This window comes from Triticum urartu, chromosome 5 (genome assembly GCF_003073215.2).
Source record: "Triticum urartu cultivar G1812 chromosome 5, Tu2.1, whole genome shotgun sequence".
Taxonomy (NCBI): domain Eukaryota; kingdom Viridiplantae; phylum Streptophyta; class Magnoliopsida; order Poales; family Poaceae; genus Triticum; species Triticum urartu.
In genome coordinates, this window is record NC_053026.1 from 454,994,407 (window position 1) to 455,009,316 (window position 14,910).

Below are 14,910 nucleotides of genomic sequence, written 5' to 3' on the forward strand. Positions count from 1 at the left end.
AAGATTGAGCTTTTCAAAGCGTAATTTCTCATGAGCTCTTAAAAGTTCTCGATGATCTTCGAAGATAGTTTCATGAGCTAACTTAAGAGTGTTTAGTTCTTTAGTTAGAGCCTCAATCTTCTCCTTATCATTGTCATTCGTTTTATCTTGATTAGCATGATTAATTGACGTTTCATCATAGTATTCATCACTAGAGTTGTCAACAAGCAAATCATCACCTAACAAGTCATCTTCATCACTATTGAAATCAACATACTCGGGGTGTGTTACCTTAGGACCTTTGGCCATGAAGCATCTTCCAATTCCTTCATTTGGTGAGTCAAATATGTCGTAGGAGTTGGTTGACACAAGTGCTAGACCGGCAACACCTTCATCTTGAGTATCTTCGGAGTCGGAGTGATAACTTCTCTCGGAGTGGCTGTCGGAGTCGGAGCCGGATACCCATTCACCAACATGAGCTTGATGTCTTCGTCTTGTGTAGCTCCTTGATGATTTTTCCTTCCTTTCCGAATCCTTGCTTCTCCGTGAGTATCTTCATTCATAACGATCATCTCTACTCCTTCTCTCTCTTGGTGGTGATTCTTTGCTTCTCTTTTGGAGAATCTTCTCTTCTCTTGTAGGGAGCCGTACACTCATTGGAATAGTGTCCGGGTCTTCCACAATGTAGCAGTTTCGCTCTCGACTAGAAGATCTTTTGTCATTGTAGGACCTTGACTTGAAGCTTCTATCTTTGCTTCTACTCTTGTAGAACTTGTTGAAGTTCTTCACCATTAAGCTCAATTCTTCATTGAAGTGTTTGTTTCTCACTTGATGATGTAGGGGCTTCACATGAGGCTTTGTAAGGCACCACTTGATTTGTTGTGAAGTTCCTCTTTATCCTTAAGTGACATCTCATGAGCAACAATTCTTCCAATCACCTTCCGTTGGCTTGAGATCTTTGTATTGGGCATCATTTGGATCAATGTGCACGACGGTATCATATTTTCCATCCAAGGCTCTTAGAATCTTCTTGATGATGAATCTATCGGTCATCTCTTCACTTCCTAAGCCGGCAATCTCATTTGTGATGAGAGCAAGCCTAGAGTACATTTCAGCGACACCTTCACCATCCTTCATTTTGAACTTGTCAAGTTGACTTTGAAGCACATCCAACTTGGATTCCTTGACGGAGTCGGTACCTTCGTGCATATCAATCAAAGTGTCCCAAATTTCCTTCGCATTCTCAAGGCGGCTGATTTTGTTGAATTCTTCGGGGCACAATCCGTTGAAGAGAATATCACAAGCTTGAGCATTGTATTGCAACATCTTCAACTCATCCGCGGTAGCTTCACGGTTTGGTTCTTTCCCATCAAAGAAGTCACCTTGCAAACCAACACACACAATAGCCCAAACAGCGGAGTTATGGCCAAGAATATGCATTTTCATTTTATGCTTCCAACTAGCAAAATTAGTACCATCAAAGTAAGGACCTCTACGGTGATAATTTCCCTCGCTAGACGCCATACTCTCCTAGGTTGTGAAACCAAGGCTATGACCACCAAAGCTATGGAGATCAAAGCAAATGGAGACCAAAGCTCTGATACCACTTGTAGGATCGAAAGTATGTCTAGAGGGGGGGTGATTAGACTACTTGACCAAATAAAAACTTAACCTTTTCCCAATTTTAGTTCTTGGCAGATTTTAGCTATTGTAGGACAAGTCAAGCAATCATCACACAATTCAAGCAAGCATGCAAAGAGTATATTGGCAGCGGAAAGTAAAGCATGCAACTTGCAAGAATGTAAAGGGAAGGGTTTGGAGAATTCAAACGCAATTGGAGACACGGATGTTTTTCCCGTGGTTCGGATAGGTGGTGCTATCCTACATCCACGTTGATGGAGACTTCAACCCACAAGGGTAACGGTTGCGAGAGTCCACGGAGGGCTCCACCCACAAAGGGTAACGGTTGCGCGAGTCCACACAGGGCTCCACCCACGAAGGGTCCACGAAGAAGCAACCACCCACAAAGGGTCCACGAAGAAGCAACCTTGTCTATCCCACCATGGCCATCGCCCACACAGGACTTGCCTCACTAGCGGTAGATCTTCACGAAGTAGGCGATCTCCTTGCCCTTACAAACTCCTTGGTTCAACTCCACAATCTTGTTCGGAGGCTCCCAAGTGACACCTAGCCAATCTAGGAGACACCACTCTCCAAGAAGTAACAAATGGTGTGTAGGTAATGAACTCCTTGCTCTTGTGCTTCAAATGATAGCTCCCCAACACCAACTCTCTCTCATAGGATTTGATTTGGTGGAAAGAGGATTTGAGTGGAAAGCAACTTGGGAAGGCTAGAGATCAAGATTCATATGGTAGGAATGGAATGTCTTGATCTCAACACATGAGTAGGTGGTTCTTTCTCAGAACATATGAGTTGGAATGATGTGTGTGTTCTGATGGCTCTCTCACCAATGAGAAAGAGGTGGAGGGGTATATATAGCCTCCACACAAAATCCAACCGTTACACACAGTTTTCCAATCTCGGTGGGACCGAATCAACAAACTCGGTCGGACCGAAAAAGTAAACCTAGTGACCGTTAGAGATTTTCGGTGGGACTGACATGCAACTCGGTAGGACCGATATGGTTAGGGTTTGGGCATAACGTAATCTCGGTGAGACCGATTACACCAAACTCGGTGAGACCGATGTTCTAACCAGAGAGTTGTCAGGCATAACCGGTGGGACCGTTGCTTTCGGTGCGAAAACTTACAAAGGGGAAACACTGATACTTGCAATCTCTGGTGGGGACCGATTCGCTCTTTCGGTGGGACCGAAAAGTACGAAAGGGAAACAGAGAGTTTGCAACCCCCATCTCGGTGGGACGAGTCCTATCGGTAGAGACGAATTGCTAGGTTTGGCAGTGGCTTATGACAAGTGAAACTCGGTGGCGCGGATAGAGAAGAATCGGTAGGACCGAGTTTGGCTTAGGGTTTAGGTCATATGTGGATATGGGAAAGTAGTTGAGGGTTTTGGAGCATATCATTAAGCACATGAAGCAAGAGGCTCATTAAGCAACACCTCATCCCTCCTTGATAGTATTGGCTTTTCCTAAAGACTCAATGTGATCTTGGATCACTAAAATATAAAATGAAGAGTCTTGAGCTTTTGAGCTTGAGCCAATCCTTTTCCTTAGCATTTTGAGGGTTCCACTTTCACATCCATGCCATGCCAATCATTGAGCTTTCCTGAAATAATCATCTTGGAAAGCCATTAGCTCAATGAGCTATATGTTGTTAGAATTACCAAAACCACCTAGGGATAGTTGCACTTTCAAGTGATCTTAAGAAATTATTAGCTAAGCTTAAACAAAAAACTCTAAATGCTAGAATGAAATATGATCCTACTTATGCTACTTCACCTATCTTTGTTACTGATAAGGATTATGAATTCTCTATTGATCCTGATATAATTACTTTGGTTGAATCTGATCCTTTTTATGGCTATGAATCTGAAACTGTTGTGGCACATCTTACTAAATTAAATGATATAGCTACCCTGTTCACTAATGATGAGAGAACTCGCTACTTTTATATCCTTAAAATATTTCCGTTCTCATTAAAGGGTGATGCTAAGATATGGTTTAATTCTATTGATCCTGGTTGTGTGCGTAGTCCCCAGGATATGATTTATTACTTCTCTGCCAAATATTTCCCTGCTCAAAAGAAACAATCTGCCTTAAGGGATATATATATATAATTATGTGAAAATTAAAGAAGAGAGTCTCCCACAAGCTTGGGGGAGGCTTCTCCAATTACTTAATGCTTTGCCTGATCATCCTCTTAAGAAAAAATGAAATATGATATCTTTTATAATGGACTAACCGATGCTTCCAGAGATTACCTGGATAGTTGTGCTGGTTCTGTTTTCAGGGAAAGAACACCGGATGAAGCTGAAATTTTATTGAATAATATGTTGACAAATGAAAATAATTGGACACTTCCTGAGCCAGCTCCTGAGCCTATTCCTAAACCAACTCCGAAGAAAAGGGGTGTTCTATTTCTCAGTCCTGAAGATATGCAAGAGGCAAAGAAATCCATGAAAGAAAAGGGTATTAAAGCTGAAGATGTTAAGAATTTACCTCCAATTGAAGAAACACATGGTCTTAATTTAACGCATATTGAAGAAACACATGGTCTTTATAACCCGACACAAGTAGTAAAGGTAAATTCTCTCTATAGATATGATAAAGCTAAAATCCCATTTACTAAGTTTGCTAGCCCATGCTTAGATGAGTTTGATAAATTTATGGTTAAGCAAGAAGACTTCAATACTTATTTTGGTAGAGAATTAAAACGCAGTGCTGATATGCTTGAACACTTGGGTGATTATATGGCTAATGTCAAAGGTGAACTTAAACTTATTAGTAAACATGATTCTATGGTTACCACTCAAGTAGAACAAGTAATTAAAGCTCAAAATGATTTGCTCAATGAACTGAATAGTAAGAATAAGGACTATGCTGTTAGAGTGGCTACTAGAACTGGTAAAATGACTCAGGAACCTTTGTATCCTGAAGGCCACCCTAAGAGAATTGAGCAAGATTCTTAGAGAAATAATATAGATGCACCTAGTCCTTCTAAAAGGAAGAAAAAGAAAAATGATAGGACTTTGCATGCTTCTAGTGAACCTATTGCTGAAACACCTGAGAATCCAAATGATATTTCTATTTCTGATGCTGAGACTGTTGGAAATATGCCCTAGAGGCAATAATAAATTAGTTATTATTATTATATTTCATTGTTCATGATAATCGTTTATTATACATGCTAGAATTGTATTGATAGGAAACTCAGATACATGTGTGGATACATAGACAACACCATGTCCCTAGTAAGCCTCTAGTTGACTAGCTCGTTGATCAATAGATGATTACGGTTTCCTGACCATGAATATTGGATGTCGTTGATAACGGGATCACATCATTAGGAGAATGATGTGATGGACAAGACCCAATCCTAAGCCTAGCACAAAGATCGTGTAGTTCGTATGCTAAAGCTTTTCTAATGTCAAGTATCATTTCCTTAGACCATGAGATTGTGCAACTCCCGGATACCGTAGGAGTGCTTGGGTGTGCCAAACGTCACAACGTAACTGGGTGGCTATAAAGGTACACTACAGGTATCTCTGAAAGTGTCTGTTGGGTTGGCAACGAATCGAGACTGGATTTGTCACTCCGTGTAAACGGAGAGGTATCTCTGGCCCACTCGGTAGGACATCATCATAATGTGCACAATGTGACCAAGGAGTTGATCACGGGATGATGTGTTACGGAACGAGTAAAGAGACTTGCCGGTAACGAGATTGAACAAGGTATCGGGATACCGAGATCGAATCTCGGGCAAGTATCATACCGATGGACAAAGGGAATTGTATACGGGATTGATTTAATCCTTGACATCGTGGGTTCATCCGATGAGATCATCGTGGAGCATGTGGGAGCCAACATGGGTATCCAGATCCCGCTGTTGGTTATTGACCGGAGAGTTCTCGGTCCATGTCTGCATGGTTCCCGAACCCGTAGGGTCTACACACTTAAGGTTCGATGACGCTAGGGTTATAGGGAATAGATATACGTGGTTACCGAATGTTGTTCGGAGTCCCGGATGAGATCCCGGACGTCACGAGGAGTTCCGGAATGGTCCGGAGGTAAAGATTTATATATGGGAAGTCCTGTTTTGGTCGCCGAAAAAGTTTCGGGTTTTATCGGTAACGTACCGGGACCACCGGGAGGGTCCCGGGGGTCCACCAAGTGGGGCCACAGCCCCGGAGGGCTGCATGGGCCAAGTGTGGGAGGGGACCAGCCCCAGGTGGGCTGGTGCGCCCCCCCACCAAGGCCCAAGGCGCAAGGGAGAGTGGAAGGGGGCAAACCCTAGGCTCAGATGGGCCTAAGGCCCACCTAGTGGTGCGCCCCCTCTCTCCCCCCTTGGCCGCCCCCCTAGATGGGATCTAGGGCTGGCCGCCACCCCTAGGGGTGGAAACCTAGGTGGGGGCGCAGCCCCTCCCCTCCCCCTATATATACTTGAGGTTTTGGGCTCATAGACACGATTCAATCTCCTTCTTGGCGCAGCCCTACCCCTCTCCCTCCTCGTCTCTTGCGAGTGCTTGGCGAAGCCCTGCTGGAGTCCCACGCTCCTCCACCACCCACCACGCCGTCGTGCTGCTGCTGGATGGAGTCTTCCCCAACCTCTCCTTCTCCCCTTGCTGGATCAAGGCGTAGGAGACGTCACCGGGCTGTACGTGTGTTGAACACGGAGGTGCCGTCCGTTCGGCACGTACGGTTGGATCACGATCGGTTGTTCCGGATCATGACGAGTACGACTCCATCAACCCCGTTCACTTGAACGCTTCCGCTTAGCGATCTACAAGGGTATGTAGATGCACTCTCCTTCCCCTCGTTGCTAGTTTCTCCATAGATTGATCTTGGTGATGCGTAGAAAATTTTGAATTTCTGCTACGTTCCCCAACAGTGGCATCATGAGCTAGGTCTATGCGTAGTTACTATGCACGAGTAGAACACAAAGTAGTTGTGGGCGTCGATATTGTCAATTATCTTGCCGTTACTAGTCTTATCTTGATTCGGCGGCATCGTGGGATGAAGCGGCCCGGACCAACCTTACACGTACGCTTACGTGAGACCGGTTCCACCGACTGACATGCACTAGTTGCATAAGGTGGCTGGCGGGTGTCTGTCTCTCCCACTTTAGTCGGATCAGATTCGATGAATAGGGTCCTTATGAAGGGTAAATAGAAATTGGCAATTCACGTTGTGGTTTTGGCGTAGGTAAGAAACGTTCTTGCTAGAAACCTATAGCAGCCACGTAAAAACTTGCAACAACAATTAGAGGACGTCTAACTTGTTTTTGCAGCAAGTGTTTTGTGATGTGATATGGCCAAAGGATGTGATGAATGATATATATGTGATGTATGAGATCATGTTCTTGTAATAGGAATCACGACTTGCATGTCGATGAGTATGACAACCGGCAGGAGCCATAGGAGTTGTCTTTATTTTTTGTATGACCTGCGTGTCATTGAGAAACGCCATGTAAATTACTTTACTTTATTGCTAAACGTGTTAGCCATAGTAGTAGAAGTAATAGTTGGCGAGCAACTTCATGGAGACACGATGATGGAGATCATGATGATGGAGATCATGGTGTCATGCCGGTGACAAGATGATCATGGAGCCCCAAGATGGAGATCAAAGGAGCTATATTGATATTGGCCATATCATGTCACTATTATTTGATTGCATGTGATGTTTATCATGTTTTTGCATCTTGTTTACTTAGAACGACGGTAGTAAATAAGATGATCCCTCATTAAAATTTCAAGAAAGTGTTCCCCCTAACTGTGCACCGTTGCGAAAGTTCGTCGTTTCGAAGAACCATGTGATGATCGGGTGTGATAGATTCTTACGTTCGAATACAACGGGTGTTGACGAGCCTAGCATGTACAGACGTGGCCTCGGAACACAAGAGACCGAAAGGTCGAGCATGAGTCGTATGGTAGATACGATCAACATGAAGATGTTCACCGATGTTGACTAGTCCGTCTCACGTGATGATCGGACACGGCCTAGTTGACTCGGATCATGTAATCACTTAGATGACTAGAGGGATGTCTATCTGAGTGGGAGTTCATAAGATGAACTTAATTATCCTGAACATAGTCAAAAGGTCTTCGCAAATTATGTCATAGCTCGCGCTTCAGTTCTACGTTTTAGATATGTTCCTAGAGAAAATTTAGTTGAAAGTTGATAGTAGCAATTATGCGGACTAGGTCCGTAAACTGAGGATTGTCCTCATTGCTTCATAGAAGGCTTATGTCCTTAATGCACCGCTCAGTGTGCTGAACCTCGAACGTGTCTGTGGATGTTGCGAACATCTGACATACACATTTTGATAACTACGTGATAGTTCAGTTAAACGGTTTAGAGTTGAGGCACCGAAGACGTTTTGAAACGTCGCGAAACATATGAGATGTTTCGAGGGCTGAAATTGGGATTTCAGGCTCGTGCCCACGTCAAGAGGTATAAGACCTCCGACGATTTTCTTAGCCTGCAAACTAAGGGAGAAAAGCTCAATTGTTGACTTGTGCTCAGATTGTCTGAGTACAACAATCATTTGAATCGAGTGGGAGTTGATCTTCCAGATGAGATAGTGATGTTTCTCCGAAGTCATTGCCACCAAGCTGCTAGAGCTTCGTGATGAACTATAATATATCAGGGACATATATGATGATCCTTGAGATATTCGCGATGTTTGACACCACAAAAGTAGAAATCAAGAAGGAGCATCAATTGTTGATGGTTGGTGAAACCACTAGTTTCAAGAAGGGCAAGGGCAAGAAGGGATACTTCATGAAACGGCAAATCAGCTGCTGCTCTAGTGAAGAAACCCAAGGTTGAACCCAAACCCGAGACTAAGTGCTTCTGTAATAAGGGGAACAGCCACTGGAGCAGAATTACCCTAGATACTTGGTAGATGAGAAGGCTGGCAAGGTCGATAGAAGTATATTGGATATACATTGTGTTAATGTGTACTTTACTAGTACTCCTAGTAGCACCATGGTATTAGATACCGGTTCGGTTGCTAAATGTTAGTAAACTCGAAATAAAAGGCTGCGGAGTAAACGGAGACTAGCTAAAGGTGAGCTGGCAATATGTGTTGGAAGTTTTTCCAAGCTTGATGTGATCAAGCATCGCACGCTCCCTCTACCATCGAGATTGGTGTTTGCGTTGAGCATAGACATGATTGGATTATGTCTATCGCAATACGGTTATTCATTTAAGGAGAATAATGGTTACTCTGTTTATTTGAATAATACCTTCAATGGTCTTGCACCTAAAATGAATGGTTTATTGAATCTCGATCGTAGTGATACACATGTTCATGCCAAAAGATATAAGATAGTAATGATAGTACCACCTACTTGTGGCACTGCCACGTAAGTCATATCGGTATAAAAGCGCATGAAGAAACTCCATGTTGATGGATCTTTGGGCTCACTCGTTTTGAAAAGTTTGAGACATGCGAACCATGTCTATTGGTGTATATGCATGAAGAAACTCCATGCAAATGGACCGTTTGGACTCACTTGATTTTGAATCACTTGAGACATGCAAATCATACCACATGGGCAAGATGACTGAAAGTCTCGTTTCAGTGAAATGGAACTAGGAAGCAACTTGTTGGAAGTAATACATTTTGATGTGTATAGTCCAATGAGTGCTGAGGCGTGTAGTGGATATCGTTATGTTCTTACTTCAAAGATGATTTGAGTAGATGTTTAGTATATTTACTTGATGAATCATGAGTCTGATTATTGAAAGGTTCAAGTAATTTCAGGGTGAAGTTGAAAGATCATCGTGACAAGAGGATAAAAAATGTCTATGATATGATCGTAGAGATGAATATCTGAATTACGAGTTTGGCACAGAATTAAGACATTGTGGAAATTGTTTCACAACTGATACAGCCTGGAACACCATAGTGTGATGGTGTGTCCGAACATCATAACTGCACCCTATTGGATATGATGCATACCATGATGTCTCTTATCGAATTACCACGATAGTTTATGGGTTAGGCATTAGAGACAACCACATTCACTTTAAATAGGGCACCACGTAATTCCGATGAGATGACACCGTATGAACTATGGTTTAGAGAAACCTAAGCAGTCATTTCTTAAAAGTTTGGGGCTGCGACGCTTATGTGAATAAGTTTCAGGCCGATAAGCTCGAACCCAAAGCGGATAAATACATCTTCATAGGACACCCAAAACAGTTGGGTATACCTCCTGTCTCAGATTCGAAAGCAATAAGGGATTGTTTCTAGAATCGGGTCCTTTCTCGAGGAAAAGTTTCTCTCGAAAGAATTGAGTGGGAGGATGGTGGAGACTTGATGAGGTTATTGAACCGTCTCTTCAACTAGTGTGTGGCAGGGCACAGGGAGTTGTTCCTGTGGCACCTACACCAATTGAAGTGGAAGCTTATGATAGTGATCATGAAACTTCAGATCAAGTCACTACCAAACCTCGTGGGATGACAAGGATGCGTACTACTTCAGAGTGGTACGTGTTCCTGTCTTGGAAGTCATGTTGCTAGACAACAATGAACCTACGAGCTATGGAGAAGCGATGGTGGGCCTGGATTCCGACAAATGGCTCGAGGCCATAAAATCCGAGAGAGGATCCATGTATGAAACAAAGTGTAGACTTTGGAAACTACTTGATGGTCGTAAGGCTGTTAGGTACATATGGATTTTAAAAGGAAGACGGACAATGATGGTAAGTATCACCATTAAGAAAGCTCGACTGTCGTTAAGATGTTTTCCGACAAGTTCAAGGAGTTGACTACGATGAGACTTTCTCACTCGTAGCGATGCTAAGAGTCTGTTGGAATTATATTAGCGATTACTGCATTATTTATGAAATCTTGCAGATAGGATGTCAAAACATTGTTTCCTCGACGATTTTCTTGAGGAAAGGTTGTATGTGATACAACCGGAAGGTTTTGTCAATCCTGAAAGATGCTAATAAGTATGCAAAGCTCCAGCAATCCTTCTAAGGACTGGAGTAAGCATCTCGGAGTTGGAATGTATGCTTTGATGAGATGATCAAAGATTTTGGGTGTATACAAAGTTTATGAGAAACTTGTATTTCCAAAGAAGTGAGTGGGAGCACTATAGAATTTCTGATGAATATATGTTGTTGACATATTGTTGATCAGAAATGATAGAATTTCTGGAAAGCATATAGGGTTATTTGGAAAGTGTTTTTCAATGGAAAGCCTGGATTAAGCTACTTGAACATTGAGCATCAAGATCTATAAGGATAGATCAAAACGCTTAATGGTACTTTCAAATGAGCACATACCTTGACATGATCTTGAAGGTGTTCAAGATGGATCAGTCAAAGAAGGAGTTCTTGCCTGAGTTGTAAGGTATGAAGTTAAGACTTAAAGCTCGACCACGGCAGAAGAAAGAGGAAGGACGAAGGTCGTCCCCTATGCTTTTGTCATAGGCTCCATACGGTATGCCATGCTGAGTACCGCACCTGATGTGTGCCTTGCCACATATCTGGCAAGAGGGTACAAAGGTAATCTAGGAGTAGATCACCAGATAGCGGTCTAAATTATCCTTAGAGGAATAAGGATATGTTTCTCGGTTATGGAGGTGATAAAGAGTTCGACGTAAAGAGTTACGTCGATGCAAGCTTAACACCTATCCGGATAGCTCTGAGTAGAGATACCGGATACGTATAATGGAGCAACAATTTAGAATAGCTCCAAGTAGAACAGTTATTTGAAATGGCTCCAAATGTAGCGTAGTAGTTGCATCTACAAGATGACATAGAAATTTGCAAAGTACATACGGATCTGAATGCTGCAGACCCGTTGACTGAAACCTCTCTCACAAGCATAACATGATCAAACCCAGAACTCTTTGGGTGTTAGTCACATGGGGATGTGACCTTGAGTGTTAATCACATACAATGTGAACTGGATTATTGACTCTAGTGCAAGTGGGAGACTGTTGGAAATATGCCTAGAGGAAATAATAAATTGGTTATTATTATATTTGTTCATGATAATCGTTTATTATCCATGCTAGAATTGTATTGATAGGAAACTCAGATACATGTGTGGATACATAGACAACACCATGTCCCTAGTAAGCCTCTAGTTGACTAGCTCGTTGATCAATAGATGGTTACGGTTTCCTGACCATGGACATTGGATGTCATTGATAACAGGATCACATCATTAGGAGAATGATGTGATGCAAGACCCAATCCTAAGCCTAGCACAAGATGTAGTTCGTATGCTAAAGCTTTTCTAATGTCAAGTATCATTTCCTTAGACCATGAGATTGTGCAACTCCCGGATACCGTAGGAGTGCTTTGGGTGTGCCAAACGTCACAACGTAACTGGGTGGCTATAAAGGTACACTACAGGTATCTCCGAAAGTGTCTGTTGGGTTGGCACGAATCGAGACTGGGATTTGTCACTCCGTGTAAACGGAGAGGTATCTCTGGGCCCACTCAGCAGGACATCATCATAATGTGCACAATGTGATCAAGGAGTTGATCACGGGATGATGTGTTACGGAACGAGTAAAGAGACTTGCCGGTAACGAGATTGAACAAGGTATCGGGATACCGACGATCGAATCTCGGGCAAGTATCGTACCGATAGACAAAGGGAATTGTATACGGGATTGATTAAGTCCTTGACATCGTGGTTCATCCGATGAGATCATCGTGGAACATGTGGGAGCCAACATGGGTATCCAGATCCCGCTGTTGGTTATTGACCGGAGAGTCTCGGTCATGTCTGCATGTCTCCCGAACCCGTAGGGTCTACACACTTAAGGTTCGATGACGCTAGGGTAAGGAATGATATAGTGGTTACCGAATGTTGTTCGGAGTCCCGGATGAGATCCCGGACGTCACGAGGAGTTCCGGAATGGTCCGGAGGTAAAGATTTATATATGGGAAGTCCTGTTTTGGTCACCGGAAAAGTTTCGGGTTTATCGGTAATGTACCGGGACCACCGGGAGGGTCCCGGGGGTCCACCAAGTGGGGCCACCAGCCCCGGAGGGCTGCATGGGCCAAGTGTGGGAGGGGACCAGCCCCAGGTGGGCTGGTGCGCCCCCCACCAAGGCCCAAGGCGCAAGGGAGAGTGGAAGGGGGCAAACCCTAGGCTCAGATGGGCCTAAGGCCCACCTAGTGGTGCGCCCCCCTCTCTCCCCCCTTGGCCGCCCCCCTAGATGGGATCTAGGGCTGGCCGCCACCCCTAGGGGTGGAAACCTAGGTGGGGGCGCAGCCCCTCCCCTCCCCCTATATATACTTGAGGTTTTGGGCTGCCAGACACGATTCAATCTCCTTCTTGGCGCAGCCCTACCCCTCTCCCTCCTCGTCTCTCGTAGTGCTTGGCGAAGCCCTGCTGGAGTTCCCGCTCCTCCACCACCACCACGCCGTCGTGCTGCTGCTGGATGGAGTCTTCCCCAACCTCTCCTTCTCCCCTTGCTGGATCAAGGCATAGGAGACGTCACCGGGCTGTACGTGTGTTGAACGCGGAGGTGTCGTCCGTTCGGCACTAGGATCATCAGTGACAAATCTGGTATGACTGAACTAGTGATAATGTTAATGATGAATGTTCATGTGATGCTCAACCTAGCAATGATAATGATATAGAAATTGAACCTGCTGTTGATCTTGATAACCCACAATCAAAGAATCAACGTTATGATAAGAGAGACTTTGTTGCTAGGAAACATGGTAAAGAAAGAGAACCATGGGTTCAGAAACCCATGCCTTTTCCTCCTAAACCATCCAAGAAAAAGGATGATGAGGATTTTGATCACTTTTTTGAAATGCTTAGACCTATCTTTTTGCATATGCGCTTGACTGATATGCTTAAAATGAATCCTTATGCTAAGTACATGAAAGATATTGTTACTAATAAAAGAAAGATACCGGAAGCTGAAATTTCCACCATGCTTGCTAATTATACTTTTAGGGGCAGAATACCTAAGAAACTAGGAGATCCCAGAGTACCAACTATACCATGCTCCATTAAAAGAAACTATGTTAAAACTGCTTTATGTGATCTTGGAGCCGGTGTTAGTGTTATGCCTCTCTCTTTATATCGTAGACTTGATTTGAATAAGTTGACACCTACTGAAATATCTTTGCAAATGGCTGATAAATCAATTGCTATTCCTGTCGGTATTTGTGAGGATGTGCCTGTTGTGGTTGCAAACGTTACTATTTTAACGGGCTTTGTTATCCTTGATATTCTTGAGGACGATAGTATGTCTATTATTCTTGGAAGACCCTTTTTGAATACTACAGGGGCTGTTATTGATTGCACCAAAGGCAATGTCACTTTTCATGTTAATGGCAATGAGCATACGATACACTTTCCGAGGAAACAACCTCAAGTTCATAGTATAAACTCTATTGGAAAAACTCCATCGATTATTTTTGGAGGTTTTGAATTTCCTCTTCCTACTGTCAAGAAGAAATATGATATTCTTATTGTTGGGGATGTGCATATCCCCGTTGAGGTAACCTAGTGTTATTCGAAAATTCTCGGTTCCATGTTATTCGGAATGAGTTTGTTAACAAGACCTGATCAACCTTGTTAGTGGATTCCTTTTGATGAGCATGAGATGGATGAATTTAGAAAACACAACTCTGTACCCTCTTTTTACTTTCTGTTATTTATATTAAATAAAGCAAGCATAGTATTTTATGTCTGTTATCTGAATTATCTGTGCAATATAAAAATATCCCGAAAATAAAAGTCTCCAAATACCCTGAAATTTAAATATGATTTTTTATGAAATATTTGAGAATATTTGGCACTGAGAACACAGCAGGGGGGCATCCACCTGGCCACGAGGGTGGAGGGCGCGCCCCCTACCTCGTGGGCCCATGGTGGCCCTCCTCCACTTATTCCTGCACCCACACACTCCTTCTTCCTCCCACAAACACCATTATCCAGCTCAAGCACGAGTTCTAGCCCATTTTGCTGTGATTTTTGATCTCCTTGCTCAAAGCACCTCTCACAAAACTACTTTGGGGGATTGTTCCTTAGTATGTGATTCCTTCATTGGTCCAATTAGTTTTTGTTCTAGTGCTTTATTCATTGCAAATTTGTGCTGCCTAGGTGACCATGTTCTTGAGCTTGCATGTCAAATTTATATGGTTCCAAGTAGTTCTAATGCATGATACAGGCTCTAGGCACTTGTAGGAGTAGTTGCTATCAATTTTTTTGAGTTCGGTTTACTTTTATTTGAAGTTACTAAAATTTTTAGAAATTTTCAGAGGATAATATGTAGGAAAATGGTAGCCAAG